Raw genomic sequence first — 11,615 nt, 5'->3', positions numbered from 1 at the left:
TATATACATGATTTCCTCCCAGTGTGAACCACTACCAGAAATATAGAACTGTGCAGTATGTTTTACTTTTACCGAGATAAAATGTTGTGCATTCAAGGCTATCAAACCAGCTTTGGTTAATAATATAATTTTCCCATTCTATTCCTTTGTCTTTCTTGTTTATTCTGCTCTGGGTCTTCCCCGTCCTGAATTTTAGTTTAACTTGAAATGCTGGTTTGAGGTGAAGAGACCATTGAAGAACAATCATCACAGACTCCACCAATGCCAGTGTCTATGGCGCCGGCTTTTGCAGATCGCGGGTGATGACGTCCATCACCACAATGAACAGCAGTGGAGAGAGCGCCAAGCCTTGGTGGACCCAGACAGTAATGCGGAAGTCTTTCAACATTCCAGCAATGGCCTGCACATGACTCTTTGAATCCTTGTACAAGAGCTTTACCCATTGAACAAATTCTTCTGGCACTCCTTGCCTACACAGCACGTATCACATGACATCATGTGGCACACGATCAAACGCCTTCTGAATTCCACTCAGAATTCCTTGAATCAAACTCATTGTTGTTAATGTATGGTATCATACATTAACAATGGTGGTGATGCTCCACCAGATCCTGAGCCTTCGCGTCAGTCTCAGTGCCTGATACGAAGGCTCTTACCCCATTTCAGGGCTACTCCCTTTACCCGGGGGAAGGAGACAAAAGTCCCCTTCTCCTGAGGTGCTGCCCGCGGCTGCTGTGGGCGTGCAGGATGCGGTGGCAGCTGTTTTTGGTGCCGCTGAAGCTGCATGCCATGGGAGCTCAGGATTGGGTTCTGAATCAGGACTTTCTGCATACAGACTAGGGGTGCAATCCAAACCTTGAGTTAGGCTGGCCCAAGTCCCTTGGGCCGGCCTGGGAGGGTCGCAAACATGCCGTAAAGCACGTTTGTGCCTCCGTGGGAGGAAGCCAGGCCAGCATTCCTGGGCAGGGGGAGGGAGGGTGATGGGCGGCCCCGGGGGCAGGCATGCGGGGAGCTGGAGGTGGGGCTGGGATCTGGCAGTTATGCCGGATCCCAACCCCCGTCCCTGAGGAGAACGGAGTGGCTTCAAGTCGCTCCACTCTCCTCTGACTTGTGCCAGCTCAGGAAGTGACGCAAGTCCAAGGAGACCCATTGGGGCCAGCAGCCCTTACCCGGGGTAAGGGGAAAAGTTTCCCCTTGCCTCTGGCTAAGCCACTGCTGGCCACAATCCTGCGCTGGATACAGCACAAGCCTCCTGGCTTGCCTGTTCCAGCACAAGTTAGGATTGCGCCCTAGGTGGTCTATCTCTTAGCTCCAGCACCCCCCAACTTTTCTGTTACAATACAAGTGCTGTTGTTCATGAAGTCTTTGTTGAGATGCCAACTTAGGTTTTGTTCTATGAGTATGGATCTGTCCTCATGAAATAACCTAGAAACACCCACTCATTTATTATGCTGAGCTGCCATAAAAGCAATGGTCCACATTAAAACTGAATGTGTCCTCTCTTATTATACTCCCCTGAGATTCCTTTACATGTATAAATCTCTTTTAATATCCCCAGTCTGCTAATTAGCTTGACAGTGAAATGATAGTGCTTTATATTTTTTTATATTTCAGAACAGAAGACAGGGCCACTAATTTGAATATATTGTAGAAACCATCTCAAAAAGTGTTTAAATACATTAATCCAGGTAATTTGCACAGTGAATTATCTTGTGGTATTTGACACTTACGTGCAGTCTTAGAGGATGACCACAGGGGGAAAAACACTATGAATTAAATTAGTGAAGAATTCAGTGGTCTCAATCCATGTTCAGAATGCCGCATGTGCGGGAGATGCCCAAAGTGCATAGTAAAGCTCTTTTCCCCCTTCTCTCCCACCAATGCTTTTGAGATGGCGTTGACTACCTAATGGCGGTGCTAGGACGTCAGCCAGTAAGTATAAGATTGGGCTGTAAATCAGACACTGAGAATACACTTTGTTAAAAAAGAAGTTGCATCTGCTATTTTCACAATGAAAAGCATTTGCAATTGTAGTAAACAAAGTGGTTAGAAACATTTAGAACAAATGAGTATCTGACTCTCAAGGCATTTTTCTTTTTCCAAGTATTTCCTGTGTTTACAGGGAGGAATGTTTCAAAACCACAGTACAGTCAGTCAGAAATTTATTTGGGAAATAGAAGGAAGAAAGGCAAGGGAAGACTGTGGGTGGGACTGTGGGTGGATAGTTTCATTCCCTTACAAAGAAAGAGGTGGCATAACTATTTTGCTTTGATGTGTAGCAATTGTGGAACGAAAGGGCTTTTCTCTCTGACATCAGTATAAAAGGAGGAAGTAATTATTGAACAGTTTTCTGTAAGAGAGGTGCACATTTAGAAGTGGAATCAATACTGCGTATCTCATACACTCACAGCACAGTCCTATGCATTTCTACCCAGGAGTATGTCCCATTGTGGTCAGTGGGACTTGCTCCAAGAGAAGTGTGTATAGAAAAGGGTGACCAGATGCAATGGAGGGCAGAGTGCCTATACCTTTAACCAGTGCTTTTTTAATAAAAAGGTGCAGGAACTCACAACTTGTTAATCATTCATTCATTCATTCATTCATTCATTCATTCATTTATATTTAAACCATTTTTTATTGGAGAAATAAAATATTTTTTTATGTGCTTCCCCCCTAAAGATGTACTTCTGAGTAGACATGCATAGGATTGGGCTGTCAATCTCCACATCCCCTTCCCCCTATTTTTTCTACACATGGGGAAAAATACTGTACAGGTGCACTTGTAGTGTGTAGTATGTAGTGTGGCATTACTTCGAGGAGAGGAAGCAGTGAATGCATTCCGAAAAATGGCTTACATGAATTCCATGTAATAAAATTACTCTAAGCAACTGTGGGAGTAAGAACAAAAAAGGAATTCTTACACGAGAGGGGTCCTTAGGTGCACATAGAAACAGCTACGTTTGCAAACAAGCGATTAAATATGGTTTAATTCAGGTATCAGAATACTCTGTGTCTTTGGGAAGGTGCTTGGCATGCAATTGTATGTTCTCTGCTGCCCTGAGCAACTGCTGTGCATTGCTGGAGAGAGCTGCAAACGCTGGCTGGCGGAGGGCATGCTTGTGGGGGAAGGATGAGGAGGATCTCTGGCAAGTTGTACACATGTAGAATCCCTTTTCACCTGCCCTTAGCATGTGAAAACGGGTGCAGATATATATCTCTGCCAGGATTAAGAGCCCAATCCTAGGTATGTCTACTCTGAAGTAAGTCTCGTTCTAGTCAATGAAGCTTACTCCCAGGAAAGTGCCTAGGATTGCAGCCTAAGAGGCCAATCCTATGCATGTCTACTCAGAAATCCACTTTAGTGAATGGGGCTTACTGTGGATAGGATGGCAGCCTCAGGGCCCAATCCTGTGCCTGTCTCCTCAGAAGTCAGTCCCATTAGAGGCAGTGGGGCTTCCTCCCAGGAAAGTGTGGAGAGGACTGCAGCCACAGAGCCCTTCCTCTGCGTGTCTACTCGGGCTGCAAGGCTATGACACTTTTCCAGGAGTAAGCCCCATTGAACACAATGGAACTTACTTCTGAGTAGACATGCTTGGGCTCTCAGGCTGCAAGGCTATGCACCCTTTCCCAGGAGCAAGCCCCATTGAGCACAATGAGACATACTTCTGAGTAGACATGCCTAGGCTCGTGCTGCAGATTGGCATGGGGGCTGCACCAGCCAGCATCCTTCCCCTCCTCCTCCACCAAGCCAGTACCTGGGTGTTCTGTGGGTGCCGCAGCCCGTCTCCCTGGCTGGCTGGCTGGCTGTCCATCCATCTGTCCTCCTCCTCGGTGTCGGCACGTGTCCCCCGCACCCTCCTGTGACTTGGAAGCTGCGCTGGGAAGCAGAGCGCGGGGGGGAGTGGAGGCAGGCTGGGCTCAGGCGAGAGCTTGGAGATGGGGGCAGGAGGGGGTTGTTGTGCGGTCAGGCAGGGGCCAGGTGCCTGCCCACCCTGCACCCCCCAGCATCCACCCAGCGAATGCCTCTATTTTGCTCCCCACCTCCTGGAATGCCTCCGAAGGGGAGGGGCCCCTGCAAAAAGGTGCCGGAACTCCATCCCCCCGCGTTCCATTAGAAAAAAAGCCCTGCCTTTAACCATTGCATAGATGAGGGAATTTTGGCAGGTATAGCTTTTTAAACCCTTCCATGTTGAGCTGCACCTGCCAAAATTTCATCTTCCATACAATGGTTAAAGATATAGGCATTCTGTCCTCCATTGTGTCTCGTCACCCTAGTATAGAATTGCAACCTGAGGGCCCAATCCTATCCAATTTTCCAGCCCCCGTGCAACTACAATGCAGCCCCATGGTAAGTGTTCCCATACCTTAAGGAGGCCTCTGTGACTGCCCCACTACAAGATGCAGTGCATGCCCTGTTAGCGCAGTTGCACCAGCACTGGAAAATTGGATAGGATAGGGACTTTAATCAATTAATAAAAGCCATCACAGGATTAAGAAACAAATTAAGAATTTATTTGGTGGTGATCATGCTTAAGGAAATGGTTTTGTATTTCTATTCCATGTCCAACTCTAAATGGTGCCTGCATTTGAATAAACTAGTCAGCCAGTCACTACACTGACTGCCTGATCTTCTCATTGGACCAAGTTCATTTTGCTGTATTGCTGGTCAGTTATTCTCACATTAGAAGTAGGTACTTCTACATACCCATAGGGACATACCTGATTCCATAATGGCCAAAATGCAGTGGATTGCTAGGGGGTGCAGGGAATGCGGGTTGCACTGGGTGACATGTACAGGGGGGTGACACCACTACTGGCCAAATTTTTTAAAATTTTGGTATTTTTGACTAATACCATCATTACACATCAATCTATGTGTAATTTCTTGCAATATGCAATGAAACAAACCATGTTGAAATATCTCTATTCTATCAAAAGTTATAGCCAAAAACCCAGCTGGGGCAGGGCAAGGGTACATCACCACTGCCCACTGCCCGGGGTGTTGCCCCATCCACTGCATGGGAGAAGGTCCATCATAGGGGTGACACACGTCTCCCACATTGGGTGATGCAAACCCTAGTGACGCCACTGCCAAAATGTCTTTAGTATGGCAAATAAATGATTTGTGTCTTGCTTCATCGAGTTCATTCAGGATTCCTATACTCCCTTACTTGAGAGTAATCTTAATACAATTTCTGAGTAGAGTAATAATAATAATAATACAGGTATTTCTATACCATCTTTCTAGGTCCTCAGATTTCTCCTTAGACTTTATTCAAGGCGGTTTACATAGGCAGGCAAGTTAAATCCCCGTAGGGATTTTTACAGTTTGAAAGAAGGTTTCTATCTTTCAAGAAACCACAACATTCAGATGTTTCTTTCTTGATCTGGTTGCACATTCTGGCCTCCATCCTCCCATGCTCAGAGCAGATGGAATAGCTCGGCTCAGCCTGTCAGCTGCTTCAAGGTCGCACGGTGCCGGTGGCCTCGAACTGGCGACCTTCGGATGTTATCTTCAGGCAAATGGAGGCTCAACCCTCTAGACCAGACCTCCTGCCCATAGAGTTCTATTCTATGCATAGAATGCATGTGCTGTTATTCATGCCAAAACAAAGGCCATTCAAAACCATTTGTATTTAGTATAATAAAAAATGAATCATCATTAAATGACAAGTTGCCATTTTGAATACTCTGCTCTAATGCTATCAAGGGAGTCCAATAAATCAGAAAGCACAATATTGCTGAATTTCTGTTTTGTGTTGTGTGCCCACTATTGCCCCTCCTATGCTATTTTGCTATGCAGTTTCTAATCCCAGCACGTAACTTTCTTTCATGCATCTGTCACTACATTTCTTTGCTGATATCAATAACACCCACATTAATTAATTAAAAAATCCACTTCAGCTAAGATATTTCAGAAAGCATGGGATGAATGCATAAAGTGTAAGGAACACAGAGATATGTGCTTAACATTTTGGTCCCCAAATCAATAAACATTAATTACAACAGGAAAATAGATGTGATGAACTGCACTGCCCCTTTCCATCATAGTGCTAGAGATTGTCTTTATTATTAATGTTTCCAGCTACAGCAGCAATTGAGCTGAAACTAATTTTTCAGATAACCTGATCTTGCTTTGCAGAAGCCAGCTGGCTTTCTGCAATAAGCCAGACCAGCCAACCTTCATCAAACTGTGCAGTGACCCCACTGAGTTTTAAAGTGTAATCAATTCTTCACTGCACAGTGTAGTGTAATATTTTACTAACTGACCCTGGACACGATGATTTTTAGACAAATATCTTTCCACATGAAGATTTGTGTTTCCTAAAGGAGAGATATTTAAAGTCTACATTTTCCTATCTTGCTTTCTATTTTCATTGGCTAAAATGTATGCATACCTGCAGGTGAAGAATCTCTAATAAACTACACTGAGAATTTGTTAAAAAAAATACAGATGTTTTTTAAAAATATTTTTATTTTATTTTAAATAAAATATATTTATATTTATTTTAAATAAAATAAATAAATTTATTTTTCATGGCTCAAAGTGGCTTACAACATAAAACATAATTTAAAATAGCCAAAACAGTATAAAATACTACACAGGGCACAATCCTAACCAGGTCTATTCAGAAGTAAGTCCTATTTTGTTCAATTGGGTTTACTCTCAGGAAAGTGTGGTTAGGATTGCAGCCAGAGTTTTCTAAAATGGTAAAAATATACAATACAATAATAATAGGTACTTTAAAACAACTAAAAACAATATTATACAAGCAGATTAATAATGGAATAAGAACTATAAAAGCTGCATTAAAACAAAGGCTCATAACTATTATTTTATTCCATAGACGTGGTGCCACAACAGAGAAGGGCCTGGACTTTGCTGCTATCCCCTTAGCCCTGAATGGTGGCAGTATCCTAAGCAGGGCCCTCCCTGATTATCTTTGATGACAGGGAGGATTATTTGGAGAAGATGGTCCTTCAGATTCCTTGTTCCATGCTGGAGGGGGCTCTGAAGGTAAACACCAGCACCTTGAATTTTTCACCCATCAGTGGCTGCACCAGTGAACATAAGAACAGCCCCACTGGATCAGGCCATAGGCCCATCTAGTCCAGCTTCCTGTATCTCACAGCGGCCCACCAAATGCCCCAGGGAGCACACCAGATAACAAGAAACCTCATCCTGGTGCCCTCCCTTGCATCTGGCATTCTGACATAACCCACTTCTAAAATCAGGAGGTTGTGCATACAGGAGGTTGCACAAAATCAGGAGGTTGCGCAGTGGGAGAGGGGGGAAGGATTGGATTGGGCTCTTAATCTTCTAGAGCAGTGTTTCTCAACCTGGGGGTTGTAACCCCCAGGGCAGGCTCTTAATCTTCTAGAGCAGGGGTGCCCACACCCCGGCCCTGGGGCCACTTGCGGCCCTCGAAGCCTCTCAATGCGGCCCTCACTGAGCTCCCAGTCTCCAATGAGCCTCTGGCCCTCCAGTGATTTGTTGGAGCCCACACTGGCCCGATGCAACTGCTCTCAGTGTGAGGGCAACTGTTTGACCTCTCGGTGAGCTGTGGGATGAGGGCTCCATCCACTGCTTGCTGTTTCACATCTGTGATGCAGTAGTGGCAGAAAAGGAAAGGCCAGCCTTGCTTTGTGCAAGGCCTTTTATAGGCCTTGAGCTATTGCAAGAACTTCATTCATTCATATAAGTTCATCTTTAATATATTCATTTATGTAAACGTATGTACATTTATTCAAATTTGAAATGTAAATTAATTCTTTTTTTCCCCAGCCCCCGACACAGTGTCAGAGAGACAATGTGGCCCTCCTGCCAAAAACTTTGGACACCCCTGTTCTAGAGCAGTGTTTCTCAACCTGGGGGTTGTAACCCCCAGGGCAGGCATGCACATTTACTTTTGGGACACTAACCCCTTAAGGAGGGTAGCAACCTGACCAGGGACCCATAGGTACTGTTAGTACAGCACGTCTGAGTTTTGCTGCTGCTGCCGCCACCACAAGACATAGGTAAGTAAAAAAAATTGTGTTTGATGGTGGCAGCAGTTGCAAAACCTAGACGTGCTCAAAAAATACAAAAATATAGGTAATAAAACAATGTGGTGTTCTAAAATGTGTGTTTAGTTCAATAAATGCCTTTTGCTTCTTTTGGATTTTGGTGTGCATAATGAAGTTATGACTTTTTATTACTTTTTTTGGTCTTAATGATAAAACCAGATTTGATCTGTTGCTCTACTGTCTAACTTAGTAATATGAATCTGGCTGCACATCCTACATTTAGCATATATAGAATATCATCTGCATTCCCCGTTTGCAGCTATTCTCAATAGCCCCATAGTTCAAAGGATGACAAATGTACTCCCCTCCCCTCTCAGATTGTTTCCACTGATCTTTCCTGTTCCTTGCTAGATGGTTCATGATTAAAACATTTTATTAAATCTAGCCTGCAGCATGAGGAAGCTGATGTGGAAAATGGTACTGTGTGACTTTTAGCACATATAACCCTAATTTATGTTTGAGATTCAACCCAGGTCAAATGAGTAATGTATGAATTTATGAAGAATGTTAATTGATATGACTCTGCTTTTAGCACTTGAGAGCCAGAGAGCCTTATTTGCAAGCAACAGCATAAGGAGTAAATTGTTTATGAACCTGGCATTTGCTAAAATAATCAACATATATCTAGTTTCCAAGAATATTCATGTCCCTGTTTTGAACCCAATAAAGAATCTCTCACAGATCCTTCAGTGGCAGCTATGTTCAGTCAATAAATTTAAGGGCAGAGGTGTACATGTCAAATATGCTTGAGAACTGAGAATCAGTACTCAAAGAGGATCAAATATTTCCAAGGTGGTTTCTCAATCAATAGATGAAAAAAAATTGAACATTTAAATGATTGATTGTTCAGTTAATGTTAAATAAACTTGCAAATTGGAAAATCCCAACTGTACACAGTGAAACTTCTGAATAAAGATGCATCATATTGCTGATTCAATAAACCATAGTCCAATAAACTATCTAAATGGGGGTTTGTGGTGAATGTGGAAACTTCACCCTAATAAAAAGTCCTGTATGTAACTTGGTACTGGCTTGCATGAATCGGGTTGAGCAGCATGTCCATTCTAACCCCTATACTCTGCATGTCTACAGGAACAACTTTGCTAAGACACCTGGCCAGGTGAAACAAAGGGGTCAGACAGGAAATGGCCAGCATCCTGCTGATTTCGCTAACAGACAACTGATTGGTCAAGACCATTCACATAGCCCTGTCTTAGGTACTGTGTGTGGGTTGCCACACTTGGATAAATCAATCCAATCACTATCATCTGGAGCTAGGGAGACTGTCTATTTAAGCAGGTTAGTTTTAATTTGGGTGCATTTTCATTCCAGCTTGGAGAGAGCAAACCTGTCAGTACTGATTGCCCCTCTGGCTCCCCTTGGAGGTGAATGAGGAAACTGAAGCAAAGTAAGTACTGTACAGTTCTTAGTGGTGTAGCTAAGGAGTGCAGGGGATAGTAACTGCACTGGACAACAAGTTTTGGGGGTAGCAAGCTGAACCTGATACTCCTGCCCAAAATTGTGAAATCCTTTGTACGTACAAATACCACCTTGAGCTGCCTTGAGTGCTCCTTTCTGGAGTGGAAAGGCGGGATATAAACTCTACTAATAAATAAATAATAAATATAAATATAACATCATGTTATATATCATTGGAAGGTAATTTAATGCAGAGTGCAATGAAACAAACTGCACTGGACTATCTGTATTCTATCAAACGTTATGGCCAATGAACCAGAAAATGAAAACACAACTGCCTTATGGAACAAAAAGTGGATTTCTTTAACTCAAAACTGACCTATGAGACTGATTGTTCTGAGAGCCAATGAGATGTTGTTCTGATACAGCATGGAACCAATAAGGTGTTAATATGAGTCAGCTCTCATTTCCATGTATCATAATAGAGTTATCCTTGCTTTTTCAAGTAGTGCTTCTCTTATATTTAGCAGGGGGAGAATAGCCGTCCCCCTTCACCCCAGCACAGTGTCTCTAACCAATAAGGGACACATTTTTTATTTCTTTCCTTATTAATTAAATTTGATTTTGTTGTGGGAAGGTGTCTACAAAATCTTCTCTGACCCTAGTTAGCAGATAGATGCCTTAGCTATGCCACTGGCGAGGGGGGGGCAGCAGAGCAAGTGGGTGGCAAGCTGCTGGGGAAAGAGATAGGTTTTCCCCTAATTTTCACTTTTTGAAAAACCTATGCGTGACGTCACTTTTGGTTGTATCATCACTTCCAGAGCATCATTTTGAGCTTGGCACCAGGCCACATGATCATTAGCTATGCCACTGACTGTACTGGAACAACAAGAAAACCATTAGAAAATTGTGTCAGAATTTATTTCCATTTTGCCTCTAATTCTGGGACCTGTTTCGTCTGATTTCAAATGCCAGTTTATGTCCATTTGTCCTTCTTCCAGTCCCCTTCTTATTTTTTGCCTTCTTAGAAATAAACTCATTGTTTTTACAAAATGTGTCAATCCCCTCCCCGCCCCCAGCAAAGAGCTACCTCCCCTTGCCTCTGGTGGCTGTTCAGGGTTAATGCTATCCAGTGCAAGGGCTAAAGAGTAGGAGTAGGAGATGGCTTCCTGGAATTGCTCCACTGTACACTGGGTCTGTGCTGAGGGAACGTTGGTTTTGGGTGCATACCCAGTTTGGAGGTGGTGTGAAAAAGGGAATGCTGGTTTTACCCAGTTTGGGAGCAAAACTTTGCTACTCCTTTCTGGTAGCAGCAAATTTATTTATTGGATTTGTATTCCGCCTTTCTCCCCGAAGGGCACCCAAGGCGGCTATCCATCATTTTGTCTATCCATTTTGTGCTTCAAAATGTCCCTAAGGTCACAGGCACGGTCGGCCTTAGGAACTGCAAGGCCCAAGGCAAAACATTTTTGCAGGGCTCCCACCTAGTCACCAAAAAGACATACATGGTTGGCAACCTTCAGTCTCAAAAGACTATGGTATAAACCTACAGCACCCGGTATTCCCAGGTGGTCTCCCATCCAAGTACTAACCAGGCCTGACCCTGCTTAGCTTCCAAGATCAGACAAGATCGGGCATGTGCAGGGTAGAGCAGCAGTGGCAAACCCAAGGCTGATGACGTCCTGGGCAAATTGTTGTGGCACCTGGTAGTAGGTGGCTGCTTCAAGGAGGATGATTTAAAGCCAGTTGGGACCAAGGGTGGGCAGACGGCATCCAGCAGCAACATTCTGCTTGCTGCTCTCTCCTAATGACACATCAACGGGGAAGATTCCATTCCAGAGCATAAATTACAGAACAAGGTGCCAGCTGCGGCGGTGGGTGCTCCACTTGCTGCCTCAGCATGGGGCCCTAACAAGCACAGGGTCTGATTCAGCCAAGTTGGTCAAATTGCCCTAAGGCCTGCCCTGGTTCTGGGACTGGGTGGAACCAGTGTGCTTTGCAAGTGCTTGCTCAGTCCACACTGAGAGTTCTACCACCAACTTGGTGTGCTACTGCCTGGAGGTGATCTCTCAGAGAAGTGCCATGATCCACTGGTCTAGAGTAGGGGATCCTTAGGAGTGGGGCCCAAA

General features: G+C 44.1%; 1 pseudogene; it reads right to left on the bottom strand.

The window, feature by feature from the left end:
• Nucleotides 1–11,029: 11,029 nt before the first annotated feature.
• LOC136647053 (5S ribosomal RNA) lies at nucleotides 11,030–11,148 on the bottom strand (annotated as a pseudogene).
• Between the last annotated feature and the right edge of the window lie 467 nt (nucleotides 11,149–11,615).

This window comes from Tiliqua scincoides, chromosome 3, assembly GCF_035046505.1.
Source record: "Tiliqua scincoides isolate rTilSci1 chromosome 3, rTilSci1.hap2, whole genome shotgun sequence".
NCBI lineage: Eukaryota > Metazoa > Chordata > Lepidosauria > Squamata > Scincidae > Tiliqua > Tiliqua scincoides.
Note: the sequence above shows the minus strand (reverse complement) of the source record. Positions and strands in the feature narration are given on the sequence as shown.